At 42.7% G+C, this 14,399-nt stretch overlaps 1 long non-coding RNA gene across 4 annotated transcripts in view; it reads right to left on the bottom strand.

The window, feature by feature from the left end:
- Positions 1 to 6,220: 6,220 nt before the first annotated feature.
- LOC129644359 (uncharacterized) overlaps positions 6,221 to 14,399 on the bottom strand; it is a 50,718-nt gene continuing 42,539 nt past the window's right edge. For all 4 annotated transcript variants that reach the window (XR_008710813.1, XR_008710814.1, XR_008710815.1 and 1 more), the window contains 2 exons: positions 7,610 to 7,714; positions 6,221 to 7,200 (listed from right to left, as the gene is read on the bottom strand). This is a non-coding gene — a long non-coding RNA (uncharacterized LOC129644359). The remainder of the gene's footprint in view (positions 7,201 to 7,609; positions 7,715 to 14,399) is intronic.

The following is a 14,399-nucleotide window of genomic DNA, read 5'->3' as shown; positions in this document are numbered from 1 at the left end:
GAGCATATGGGATTATAAAAGCAAATGTGTATTCTGCATAATATTGTGTCACGCTGTCAGGCACATTTTTAAAAAAGGCAACACCCACAGGTCTGAACAACTTCAGTTTTATGCAAATTCTGCAAGCACTAAGACGTGCCTGCTTGTCACTTTTTTGTTGTATCAGCATACTGCCCCAGGGAGGAATCACGTCTCGTCGTGTTCTGCCGTTATTAGGGTCGACCTCTGCAAATCCTCTCGCCACTTGCTAAAGGAACTTCCAGCCCTGCACGAGAGTTCTCTGTTCACATCCTTCTTTTGTGACTGGCAGAGAGGAGCTTCTGTGAGTACAATGATGCAACTCAGTCCTCCTTGGGAATTCAATGCCATGGATGCCCAACCCCGCACGCTTTTTATAATCATGACCATCATCTTTTTATTATGTCTTGGACTTGAGGAGGCCTGGAAGCAGATGTAAGTCATGATGACCTGACTTCAATGGGAGAATGAACCAGGTGGCTAATTGTCTCTAAAACAAATACACTGATAATTAGCAGGAGAGCACAATGCAACAGAAGCCTAACCACCAACCTTTATTTAAGTTAAGCAAATGGGTCAGCAAATGCTGCAGCTGCACCGTACTTTGACAAGTTAATCAGGGAGCCATACTTCATCTCGGCAGCCACGCCAGCCAAAGCATGCCCTCAGGACTTGATATCAATGATGCTAAAACTGTGAACTTGGGAAGCTGTCAATACTCACAACCAAAACCCCTTGTCTGAGTACTTGGCAAAGCCAAGATTTAAGGTGCTAGACTTTCTATGGAATGCTGGGGTCAAAGCCTGGACAATAGGAAGACGGTGAGATCTCACCTCCACACATTGGCAGAGCTAATAACTGTGGCTGTCTGGCAAACTTCGCTTTTCTAGGGTTTAGATTACTCTGCTTGGATCGACGGACGTCTAGATCAGGGCTCAGCACACGTTTTCTGTAAGGGGCCAAAGAATGAATACAGGTCTTGAATGAATGAATGGGTCTTGTGGACGTAATGGTCTCGGTCAAAATTCCTTGGTTCTGCCATTTTAGCCCTAAAGCAGCCATAGACAAGTGGAAAATAAATTAATGGAGCTGTATTCCCATAAAATTTTATTTATGTGCACAAATTAAATTTTATATACTCTTCACTTCAAGAAATATTCTTCTTTTGATGTTTTTCCAAGCATTTACAAATACAGGAATAATTCTTGGTTTATGGGCCATTCAAAAAACAGGCTGGATCTGACCCATGCACTGTAGTTGATTGACCTCTGGCCCAGATGAATTAATTGATCTGGAGTTAAAGTATCAGAGATAACATGGGGTCTTTCTCTGTGATTTCCTGTGTATCGGTTATTTCACCATACAGGGGAATTCAGTTATTAGAAGAGCTAGAATCAAGGCCAAGGAAATGGGCTATTCAAATTACTTGATCATAATAAATACACATTGATAACCTGTGTACAAGTCACTCAGATCCTGAAGGGTGGAGACTCCAAAGGAGGTTATAATTCAGAGTTCCAATTGGACAGGGATCAACCTCAAGGCACAGGCAAAGAAGTACTTCCCTGAATGACTTGTCAATAGGTAATACAATACACAGATACTTTAACCCACATTCTTCATTTCTGGGAGTTTATCCTAAAGAAATAATTAAAATTACATGCATATAAAAATGTGTATATGTGTATATCTGAGACACTTTGATGTACAGCAGAAATTAGCATATTGTAAATCAACTATACTTCAATTAAGTAAAGAAAAAAGTGAAATGTACAGAAAAAAGTCACTATGTTGTGTAACAGGAACTAACATAGTGCTGTAGCTCAATGTACTTCAAAAATAAACACACATTTTAAAATAAAACAAGGACTTCCCTGGTGGTCCAGTGGCTATGAATCTGCCTTACAATGCAGGGCATACAAGTTCTATCCCCGGTCAGGGAGCTTAGATCCCACATGCCACAGAGCACCTACTGAGCCCACAAGTTCTGGAACCCTTGTGCCACAAGGAGAGAGTCATGTGTCACATGCAGTGAAGACCCCACATGCTGCAACTGAGGCCCGATGCAGCCAAACAAACAAAAAGAAAACAAAAAAATAAAATTACACACAAAAATCGAAGAACATCATCAAGGATGTTCATTGCAGTATTGTTTACAAAAAAAAAAAAAGAGGCAAGCTAAATGTCAAAGAATTATAACTTAGTGAAGCAATCCATTATCCATGTAATATCTATACAGTGGATTATTAGGTAGCCATTAAAAGTGTGGCATATAACGATATGTATTGGTATGGGAGGATGTTCAACTTGAGGCCAGAGGCAGGCATATAACAAAACAATAAGACAAAATGGTATAATTTTTGATTTTAGATTTGCAGAAAAATGTCTCAGAGCACATAACCAAGAAGTGGTGTTAATTGTTCATCTCTGGAGGGTGGGTTTATGACTGATTCTTAAATTTTTTCTTCTGTATTATATTTATAAAATATTTTTAATTCACCCATTCATTGCATATTTATTCAGCACTGAAGATCCTCTGGAGAAAGAAATGGCAACCCACTTCAGTATTCTTGCCTGGAGAATCCTATGGACAGAGAAGTCTAGTGGGCTATGGTCCATAGAATCACAAAGAGTTGGACATGACTGAAGCTACTTATCATGCACACACGACTATCAGGTTCTAAAACCTAATTTTCTACAGGGGCAATTTTATATTTTTTAATTAAGAAAAAAAATTTTTTTAAAGAGGTGGTCCTGAAAATTGAGTATAAGAATACCTATAGCAGTTGGGATGAACCACGTGGGAACCCACATCATAGAAGAGCCACTGGGGAGGGTGAGTACCAGACAGAATGAGGCAGAGGCTGAGAGGGTCTCTGATGTATGTGAAGCTACATGGGTAGCACTTGTCAGCAACACTATGTGGAACTCTGTCACTCTTTCCACTGTTTTTCAAAACTGACCCTTGTAAGCATGCCCTAGGCTTATTAAGGGTGCAGTAGATGAGACCCCAGAAAACACAATGGCATCCCACTCCAGTACTCTTGCCTGGAGAATTCCATGGACAGAGGAGCCTGGTAGGCTGCAGTCCATGGGGTCGCTAAGAGTCGGACACGACTGAGCAACTTCACTTTCACTTTTCACTTTCATGCCTTGAAGAAGGAAATGACAACCCACTCCAGCGTTCTTGCCTGGAGAATCCCAGGGATGGGGGAGTCTGGTGGGCTGCCATCTATGGGGTCGCACAGAGTCGGACACAACTGAGCAGCTTAGCAGCAGCAGCAGAGACCGTAAGACATGGCAAAGTCTAGCCTAATAACACACAGACCTGTAATGCTAATTTCTTCTGAGAGAGAAAGATTTATTTGTTTTATTTATTCATTGTGAGAATCTTCCCAAAAAGGAAAACCAATGGGTGACTTAACAGAGATTTCTCACTGTAGTAGAGTCCACACTTCCCTGGTTTGGGCTGATTTTGACATCTTGTGCCATGAAGTGTGTTTTAAAGAATATAGAGCAAAGCCCCACAATGGTGTTGATGGAGAAGTAGAAAAGTAGACATGGCCATGACTTTCTACAGACTTCTCTCATCTGTTGGTCTTACTGAGGTGTGTGATCTTTTCAGATGCTGAGCCCAAATATTTGTTCTTCTGACACTGAAGTATGCCTGTCATTTTCTACTGCACTTGAGCTTACACCTGCTGTGTAGTTCAGAAAACCCCAGAGAAAAGAAGCATTTACAAGGTTATTGGAAGATGTGGACCTCCAATCCTATCCGGTGTATCCTGCGTTTCACATGTTTATTTCAACTATGAGATTTTTATTATGAAAACTTAGGAACAATAACGATTGGACCTGAACACCAGAACGAACTGCTCTCAGTGAGCTCTTGTGTCAATTCCGACAGCTGGATGTAGCTCAGCTACACTGACGCCTTATCAAAAGCATTTTTACCGAAGACAGAAAGATGGGCTTTCTATGGAGAGGAACTAGAGGTCCCAGGGACCTAGGAAACTTAGAACTGATACTGCATCTCCCACTTTGCCTCCATCACTCCCTCCCCTTCCACACTTGAGAGTCTATTTCATTCCCTGCATCTCTGTTTCCTTTGACATTGGCTAATTCTCTTGCAGCCTCCTAAAATAATAATTCTGGTGTGTGGCTGGCTGATGACCCAACATGCAATCAAAACCATGCTGGCCAGATATGTGCAACTGCTTCTCAGCCATTGCTGATCCATCTGTCACTTTCCGTACATTGGTTTGGAAAAAGCTTTCATGAGCAGAGTCTACCAAGCATGCTTGCTATACACATCACATATCATCACACACACACACATGAACTCATTTGTATGGAGATTATTTATGTGTATCTGTATCTAGAACATAAACCAATATTTTTAAACCTCTATTTATACTTTTTTTTTCATTTTTAAATAAGCTATCCCTTTCTCCTAAAAGGAAAAACCTGGAATGCTGGTTTCATTGCTGCCATTTTTCAAAAGATCCTTATCTCTAATTCAGGATGAACCAGGTTGGGTCACAAATATTTGCATCAGCTATTTTGTTTCTGCACACATTCAAAGGCGCAACAATGGTCCAAACAACAGAGAAACTTAGCAACAGTTGCTCTTGTCTTCAATATAACACTTAATTTTTCCATTAATGTATGAAAATTCTCCAGAGATTGGCTATGAGCTTGCATTGCTATTTTTATTTTTATCAATAATAATAGCAGATTTTATTGGGCAAATCTTTTGCAGCAAGCGATATGTTTATGCAAATCATCTTTTCATCCTCACACCATCTTTGAGGCATAGCCAAAGGGTAGATCGTTTTATCCCAAATGAAAAGATAAAAAGAAATTGGTAGAGATGTCAGCACAGGGAGGATTACTGGCCTTGAATTTGGTTTGAGGTTTTACTCTTTCCCTCAGCCAACCAATTCTCTCTCCGGCCATTGCCCACAGGGTGATGCTTTTGCATACGTATGTTAGGTAATGTAATTTCCTGCTTGCTTGTACAGGGGTACAAGTACTTGCTTATACAAGTACTGTGTACTTGCTACACAGCGCCTGACCTGTCTCTGGAACCCTATCTCATACTTCGTTCTTCATTCATTTTGCTCCCATGCCACTGGCTGCCCAGGGTTGGTATACCTTGGAATCACCTCCAAGGACAAGAATCCCTGAGAGTGTCACTTATTAGAAAATGTTCCAGGAAAAGCCAGTAGGAGAGTGATGGAGGTGGGACAGAAAAAGAAGAAAATCCAGCAAGGGTGAGAAATCGAGAAAAGTCCCACTTAGCACTGCTGCGGCTGCTAAGTCGCTTCAGTCGTGTCCGACTCTGCGTGACCCCACAGACAGCAGCCCACCAGGCTCCCCCGTCCCTGGGATTCTCCAGGCAAGAACACAACTTTGCCTTATTTCTGCAGGGGAGGTCTGGGAGGTACCCCATTGGCAAGGGAGCTGGGGAATTGATACCCCCACTCTCATCAATATTGCTAAAGGGCTGCCCCAGAGAAGGTCCACTCCCAGGACTCGTAGCTCTTGGGACTTTCAGGAAAAGTGAATTCTGGAGGTCTGAAGGCAGCCCTCTGATAGAGAGGCAACTGCTGCCCCTGGGAAGGAAAGCACTCCAAAGACTGATGACTCCAGATGGACAGAAGCAGAGAGCTGATGGCACCTGGGACACTGGATTCTGTCCCTGACACTCTCCACGAAGGCGTCTTGGGGCTTCATCCAGGCCTGCCCACTCTGGGCTGCTCTGCCCCTGGCCCTCTGCACTGCTGTCTTCTTTCCCCAAAGAGCCTCTGCTTCACTTGTGCCTCCTCCAATCTCCTGTAAGTGGAGGTGGAGGTCTCTGATTAAACCAAGTTCCCCAGCCTCCAGCTTTATCCTTCTCAGCACTTCGTATCATCAGTCATGGTTTGCTGACTCTTTTGTTTGCTTGTTTGCTGGCTTCCTATCTGCACCCTGACCCCACCCTGGTCAACTTCACACTTCACTGAGCGCAGGGATTTTGTGTGCCTTGTTCTTTACTGTATCTTGAGCAACTAGCCCAGCTTCTTAAGTACCCAAGAGGCACTCACTCAACAATGTTTCTTGAAGAAGTGAAAACTGAATCACACCTTTTCACACAATGATTTCAAGTATTCCACTATGGATAGCAATTCATTTTAAGATACCTAAAAATAAAACTCAGAAGAATAGAAAATATGCTCGTGTTTTAAGAAACCTAAATTCCACAATAATATATTAACAAACAAAGCCAAAAATAATTCAAGTATAATCAAAACAAAACAAAACAAAAAACAAATTAAATATGAAAGCTTCTCTCTACAGTGGGTGGAATAGTCAACAAATGGTAGAAATAAGAGAACTAAAAAAGAAAATTGGGGGGAGATGTTTCTATTTTAATAAACCAGATTGTCTCCAAATTGGGTATGGGAACTTCTTTCACACATAACATTTATTTTTATCCTACTCTCCCCCCTAAAAATAAGGTGTTTACCATGTGAGCTGAGAATACTCAAGTTCCCTTTGGTACATGGATGCAAATCTGGCTTCAATTCTTTCCCTCCTGCATCCAAGATGAGTTGGTAGCTCCTCCCACCAGGAGGCATTGTCTATTTCCCTTCCTCTGGAATCTGGGCTTGCTTTTGACGGTATAATGAGGTCAAAGTGACAACGATCCAGTTGACTCCGGAGCTTAAGAGACCTTCCATGCATCCACTCTGTTGGAACCTTGCCGCTGCCATGTGGATAAATCCAGACTGACCTGCGGGAAGGATCAAAGGACACGTGGAGCGAAGCTGATGTGTCCCAGCCATGGCCAAAGGGGCCCTGGCTGACCAAAGGGATGCCAGTAAACCCGGCGGAGGTGGGCAGAGCTCAGCCCAGATCAGTGGGTCCATCCGGCGGATGCATTGTCTTGTCAGTAATAGTCAACAGTTCTTTTTAACCACTTAGTTTTGAGGGAGGGCCATTCCACCACCACAGCTAGCTGAAACTTCCCCAGTCATCGTGCTGGACTTCCAGCGGAACCTGAATCTCACAACAGCTCTGTCTGGTTGCTTCAGGGATGCTTTTCAAGTCAGTGTCAGAAAAAAGCCATCCGAGTTCCTACCTTATAGCACAGGGAACTGTATTTAATACCTCATTATGCACATAATGGGAAAGAATCTGAAAGAGAAGATATATACATGTGTATAACTGAATCACTTTGCTGTATATCTGAAGCTGACAACATTATAAATCAACCATAATTTTTAAAAATTTTTAAAAAGAAGCCATCTCAGAATTATGTAGTGTGAGTGATCAACAGAAAAACAACCTCAACAGGTAAGTTCTGTTAGAACAATAGCTCCTTCAAACACCTAGTGGTCTGAGGCTTGAAGAGTTAGAGTTCATTTTGACAAAAAAAGACAAAAAAATACATGACCTCCCTACCTCACAAAAAATAAAAAGAGAATCCCATTAAGCTCCTCTCTCTATTATAGCATTGAACCATGTTCACTAAAATTTACGTACTCTCTTATTTTATAAATTATTAGATATGACTTAATGGTAAGTAGAGGATTAAGTGACTCACCATTCACTTCATGTTTTTTAAGTTGTAGGTGGGATTTTGTTCTTGTCACTGTTACCAGATCATCTGCTGTTTTATTGTCCTGTGCAGAGATAAGAATCTAGGCACCTGCCAAACCAGAAGAAAAGAAAAGAAATCAGGAGAGGGGCCAGGGGGGAGGGAAGCTTTGTTCAATGTAACTACTGGCTGGCCCTACATGAAAAAGAATAACGAATTAAGGAATAACCTGTCGCACGTCGCTGCGTCCATGGAGGTGTAGATCTTTAAAGCGGCGTCCATGGAGGTGTAGATCTTTAAAGCGGCGTCCATGGAGGTGTAGATCTTTAAAGCGCACCTCAGTTGCCGCAGTTACCATTTTGAAAAATGAAACGATGGAATCATCCAATGAAATTTTGGCTGCACTTCTCATGGGGGTTCAATGCGTTGTTTTGGTATTGACGGTCCTTCCCTCCAGGTTGGCTGTGAGCGTTTCCATTCTAATTATGCATTGTTTCAGGCCAGAGCTCATTTTCTCACGGTTTTGTACTGTGTCAAAAGCCGAGATTTTAAAAATCATCCTTTCTTTTGTTTCTTTGTGTTTTGTCATCTCCTTCCACATACATATGCCTGTACATCCATTGTTTATGGATTTATAATTAAATAAAGAATAGTTTTATCCCTGCTCAAGGAGCTTTGGAAATTCAGAGTTTACCTCCTCATAGAATAGAGAATTTTTTGATTTATTTACCAGATTTTAGACTTGTGGCATCTAAGATTTGTTAATGCACCTTGGCGACCTGAATTTGTCCAATGTAAACCTTCAAGAATCCTCTACCTATAGAGGTGAAACAACAGCAGACACTCAAATGACTCTTTGTCCTTGCCTTCTAGAGGCGAAATTTTTTTCCCCAAGCATTTCTAGAACCCATTTCCTCCCTTTTCCTGATTAACTTCATCCTGAATTTTTGAGATCTGTAGTTTGGGTGGGATTGACCCCACTCCCAGTTCCATTCAGTTATATATTTGCTTAAGCTAACCAGTCTATTCCACTTACTGAGTACTTTCCTAGGCCTATCAGTGCATCCCGCTGGAATTTCCTGGTGGACCAATGGACAGCAATCTGTCTGCCAATGCAGGGGACATGAGTTCGATCCCTAGTCTGGGGAGATTCCGCATGCCAAGAATCAACTAAGCCTGGGAGCCACAACTACTGAAGCCTGAGAGGCTAGATCCTGTGCTCTGCAATGAGAGAAGCTCCGCAATGAGAAGCCCAAGCACCGCAGTGAAGCATAGACCCTGCTTGCTGCAACTAAGAACATGGCACACTGCAGCAGGTCCAGCACAGCCAAAAATACATGAAAAATACATAATAATCTTTAAAAAACCACATTCCATTTACCCAGCCACAGGAATTAGCTCAGGGTTGACAGCATAAGACCAAAGGCAGGCCAATCAGGGATAGGAATGTGACCTAAAGCAGACCAATGAGTGCTGGAACATATGAGCCAGTCGGGGCCAGGGAGAGTCTAGGCTTTGTCTGAGCTTTTGTGACCTCCTAGGAACCAACTTCAGACCACAAGGGGAGCCGACCTGGTTTCAGGAGGAAATGATCTTAAAGAAGATGTGTTAAGAAAGGGAGGGGGGAGGAACGAAAACAAAACTGGGTCATGGACATTCTTTGAGCCCAGAATAAAGCCTCATCTGAAACAGTCCCTCTTGATTAATCAATTAAAAGAACCAATAAATTCTATTTATTTCATGCAAAAATGGCCTCAATAAAGGACATAAAGAGTATGGACCTAACAGAAGCAGAAGATATTAAGAAGAGGTGGCACAAATACAGAGAAGAACTGTACAAATAAGGTCTTAATGACCCAAATAACCATGATGGTGTGATTACTCACCTACAGTCAGACATCCTGGAGTGTGAAGTGAAGTGGGCCTATAGGAAGCAGCACTATGAACAAAGCTAGTGGAGGTGATGGAGTTCCAGCTGAACTATTTCAAATTTGAAAAGATGATTCTGTGAAAGTGCTGCACTCAATATGCCAACAAATTTGGAAAACTCAGCAGTGGCCACAGGACTGGAAAGGCAGTTTTCATTCCAAGCCCAAAGAAACGCAATGCCAAAGAATGGTCAAACTACCGCACAATTGTACTCATTCTCACACACTAGTAAAGTAATGCTCAAAATTCTCCAAGCCAGGCTTCAGCAATACATGAACCGTGAACTTCCAGATGTTCAAGCTGGTTTTAGAAAAGGCAGAGGAACCAGAGATAAAATTGCCAACATCTGCTGGATCATCAAAAAAGCAAGAGTGTTCCAGAAAAACATCTATTTCTGCTTTATTGACTATGCCAAAGTCTTTGACCATGTGGATCACAATAAACTGTGGAAAATTCTTAAAGAAATGGGAATACCAGACCACCTGACCTGCCTCTTGAGAAATGTGTATGCAGGTCAGGAAGCAACAGTTAGAACTGGACATGGAACAACAGACTGGTTCCAAATAGGAAAAGGAGTACGTCAAGGCTGTATATTGTCACCCTGCTTATTTAACTTCTATGCAGAGTACATCATGAGAAACGCTGGGCTGGAAGAAGCACAAGCTGGAATCAACATTGCCGGGAGAAATATCAATAACCTCAGATATGCAGATGACACCACCCTTATGGCAGAAAGTGAAGAGGAACTCAAAAGCCTCTTGATGAAAGTGAAAGAGGAGAGTGAAAAAGTTGGCTTAAAGCTCAACATTCAGAAAGAGAAGATCATGGCATCTGGTCCCATCACTTCATGGCAAATACATGGGGAAACAGTGGAAACATTGGCTCACTTTATCTTTGGGGGCTCCAAAATCACTGCAGATGGTGATTGCAGCCATGAAATTAAAAGACTTTTACTCCTTGGAAGGAAAGTTATGACCAACCTAGACAGCATATTCAAAAGCAGAGACATTACTTTGCCAACAAAGGTCCATCTAGTCAAGGCTATGGTTTTTCCACTGGTCATGCATGGATGTGAGAGTTGGACTGTGAAGAAAGCTGAGTGCCGAAGAATTGATGCTTTTGAACTGTGGTGTTGGAGAATACTCTTGAGAGTCCCTTGGACTGCAAGGAGATCCAACCAGTCCATCCTGAAGGAGGCCAGTCCTGGGTGTTCATTGGAAGGACTGATGCTGAAGCTGAAACTCCAATACTTTGGCCACCTGATATGAAGAGCTGACTCATTTGAAAAGACCCTAATGCTGGCAAAGATTGAAGGCAGGAGGAGGAGGGGATGACAGAGGATGAGATGGTTGGATGGCATCACCGACTCAATAGACATGGGTTTGTATGGACTCCGGGAGATGGTGATGGACAGGGAGGCCTGGCGTGCTGTGGTTTATGGGGTCGCAAAGCGTCGTACATGACTGAGCCACTGAACTGAACTGAATAAATTCTATTTTTTCTTTAAGCCAGTTTGAGTTCGTGTTTTGTTTTGTTTTATTTCGGGGGGAGGGGTGTTGTTCTAGTCAAAAAATTTAAATTTCAAATAAAACTAAAGATAAAATGGCAAACCTTGAAAATTAATGAGTTTCTCTTGAAGAGTATCCAAGCTTGATTGTGATACCAGAGAAGAAATTCAGGCATCAGAAGGGTGGTTTTGTTTTAAGATTGCTGTCGACACTTTAGTCCTGAGTACTGAATGAAAATCCATGAGGGTCAAATCAATGGTAACCCACAGCTCATCTCACCCAGAAGGATAATCAGGTCATGGACAAACCAAGCAGAGAAGATAAACACAAGTCAAACACTTAAATACCCTTGAAATAAGTGATGTACCAAGTACCCTAAGTTCCCATTTTTCACTATGGGAATTTTAGTCTGAGGGAATCATCCAGGAAAATAGAAACCCCTCTAGACATTGGGCTTCCCTGGTGGCTCAGAGGGTAAAGCATCTGCCTGCAATGCAGGAAACCCAGGTTCGATCCCTGGGTCAGGAAGATCTCCTGGAGAAGGAAACAGCAACCCACTCCAGTATTCTTGCCTGGAAAATCCCACGGACAGAGGAGCCTGGTGGGCTACAGTTCATGGGGTCACAAAGAGTCAGACACAACTTAGCAACTTCACTGTCTAGACATTAAATGGAGAAGCCAAATAGGGACAGGATGGCAACCCAGAGACTCCGGTCCAGGAAGCTGGGGCTCCCCTGGGCTGGGAGCCCAGAGCAGGAAGGTAGTGTTATCAGGCCCTGAGGGCCTGTTCAGGTGGAGCAGGTACATGGAGGATGCTGAGCTTCCAGCAGAGACGCTGCATGAGTCAGACAGAGAAGAGGAGAAATGCCCCTGCTCCTTCCTCCCGCCACTCACTCACCTCTCGTGATGACCTCCTGGAACCAACACAGCCAAACCCCCCTGTCCACAGACTCCAGGAAACACAGCCAGCAATGATCAGTCCCTCTGTGGTGCAGAGCAGAGCAGGAGAAGGACAAGGAAGAGATCTGACCCAAGGACCAGCTCCACATCGAATCTACACGGGGCCATGATCTCCTCCTTTCTTGAAGCACGTCTACCTTAGTTAGCACAGACTGATGGGGAATAAAATCATGGGATGTTCTTTGTCTCCATCCACAGTCATATTGAAGCCAACATTTGAGACAGTGTGTATAAAACTCCCAAGATATTTATTAAACCCAGTGCTGTTTATTCAATTGTAACTTGATAATTTACAGTAGATGCCTTCTGTACTCCTGATCTTCCTGCACAGAGCCTGCATCTCTGGTAGTTTTTCCCATCTCACTAAATAGCAGCCCCATCCTAACAGTTACACAGGCCAGAAATCTTGACTTCTATCTCTCTCACCCAGATCACATCTGTCAGCAAAGCTGAATAGCTCTGCCTTCACAATATACCCAGACGCTGAACATGCCTCTGTCTGCAATGATGTCCAGTCATCCCAGCCAACCACCTCTCTACCTGGATCAGTGCAACCACCTCATGACACATCTCTTTGCCTCTGCTCTTGTTCTGCTACACCGTGGAGTAGCCAGGGTGATCCTTTTAAAATGTAAGTTTGTTCCTGTCATACCTCTGTTCAAACCTCCGATGGCTCCCATCTCTTCCTCTTTGTCATAAGTTCAAGAAGCTCCTTCAGGGACAAGACCACTTCGAGTCTGGAAAATTCATCTTAGACTATGACCCCACTGTCATTAAAAACATAAGATCAGGCTACAGCTTGTGGCTTTAAAAAAAAATAGTTCTAAGCAACTGTCCTTGCCACAGCCTATACAGAGTTCCATTTCAAGAGCTCATGGGTAAGTCCAACAAAGTTAGCCTACGTGTGCAATGAACACAGTCGACTCTACAGTTCTGTACTTTAACAGGTTCATAGTACTTTTTATACAAATAAGACATAAAAATCAAACGCAAAAATAAAGAAAACATTTTTAGTTGTACAGCCCAGTACCTTGAAAAGCACAGGACTGCAGTATAACAGCTGGCACACAGACCCTGGCATCCGGTGAACGGGCAGAAGAGTTACTGATGGGAGAGGAGGTGGGAGTCGGTAGAGCTGAAGGATCGCCAGCAATAGGAGACAAAGGCCAAGCTTCAGTGTCACTCACCCCTGACGCTGATGCCACAGAGCCTGGTTCCCAGCTGGATTCAGTTCTGTCTACCCTCTCGAAAAATGATCCAGTGACATCGGGGTGGTAGCACGTTTGCATTTCTGAAAATTCGCAACTTAAGGGTGCACATGTATGAGACTCACTGTACTACAATTCAGAGTTCAAAACACGTGTCCTGATAAAGAGTAAACAGTTATTTCAAGGTGTAATAAATTTTGAGTGGATGGATCCTCAATCTATCAAAATAATATTAGGTTAATATAAAGCTGACAGAGTGGTTTGAGCTGAAGTATAGAACACAAGTTCTTTGGTCAGATTATTTAGATAGGAATTGGAAAGCAGTTTATCTGAACTATGAGCTAAGCTGTTTAAAAAGCATGTTAATATGTTATAGAATATATTTTTCCAAATCTGCAACCTTATGAGCTTAGATAGAAATTGTTGAGAAGAATATGAATTAACCCATACAATCTAGATCTTTCCAAACCAGAAGTTTGAAAACTTCTGCCCAGAGCCAAACTCTGTGACTTAAATAAGTCACTTGAGCAATGTTGATTGTTGATTGAATGAGTCAGTCAATCTTCTTTCTGTAAATGAGTACACTGAGGCACAAATGGTTCAAGGAATGAATTTTTTAAGAAATAATTATTGCACATTCATTAAAGGTCGGGCACCGGATATGACAAGAATAATTCCAACATGAACAAAGCATAGATGTTGGGCTTGTAAGACGCTGGGAGAGACCACCTTTGAACATGTATAAGTGATAGATATGCTACAAATACAGAAACGGGTACTGCTAGGACTTCCCCGGTCGATCCAGGTTAAGACTCCTCACTCCGAATGCAGAAGATGCAAGTTCAAACCCTGATTGGGGAACAAAGATCCCACATGCTAATCCCACCTGCCACACAGTGTGGCCAAAAAAAAAAAAAAAAGAGAGAGACAGTGCTGTGGAAAATGTAACATAGGGAACAAATAAAGTTTAAGAGTCTAATTTGCAACTTAAAGTAGAAGATAACAGAGCAAACTAGTCCAGTGGTTCCCAAACCTCAGCATGCCTCAGAATCACCTGGAGGGCTTGTTAACATACAGATCGCTGGGCCCCGTCTCAGCATTTCTGACTCAGTACATCTGGGATAGGGCCTGAGAACATGAATTTCTAGTGCTCCCCAGGTTGAGGCTGATGCTACCCTTCTGGGGACCACA

The sequence above is a fragment of the Bubalus kerabau genome, chromosome 2 (assembly GCF_029407905.1).
Source record: "Bubalus kerabau isolate K-KA32 ecotype Philippines breed swamp buffalo chromosome 2, PCC_UOA_SB_1v2, whole genome shotgun sequence".
Lineage (NCBI taxonomy): Eukaryota > Metazoa > Chordata > Mammalia > Artiodactyla > Bovidae > Bubalus > Bubalus kerabau.
The sequence above is the reverse complement of the archived record's forward strand: the minus strand, read 5'-3'. Positions and strand labels throughout refer to the sequence as shown.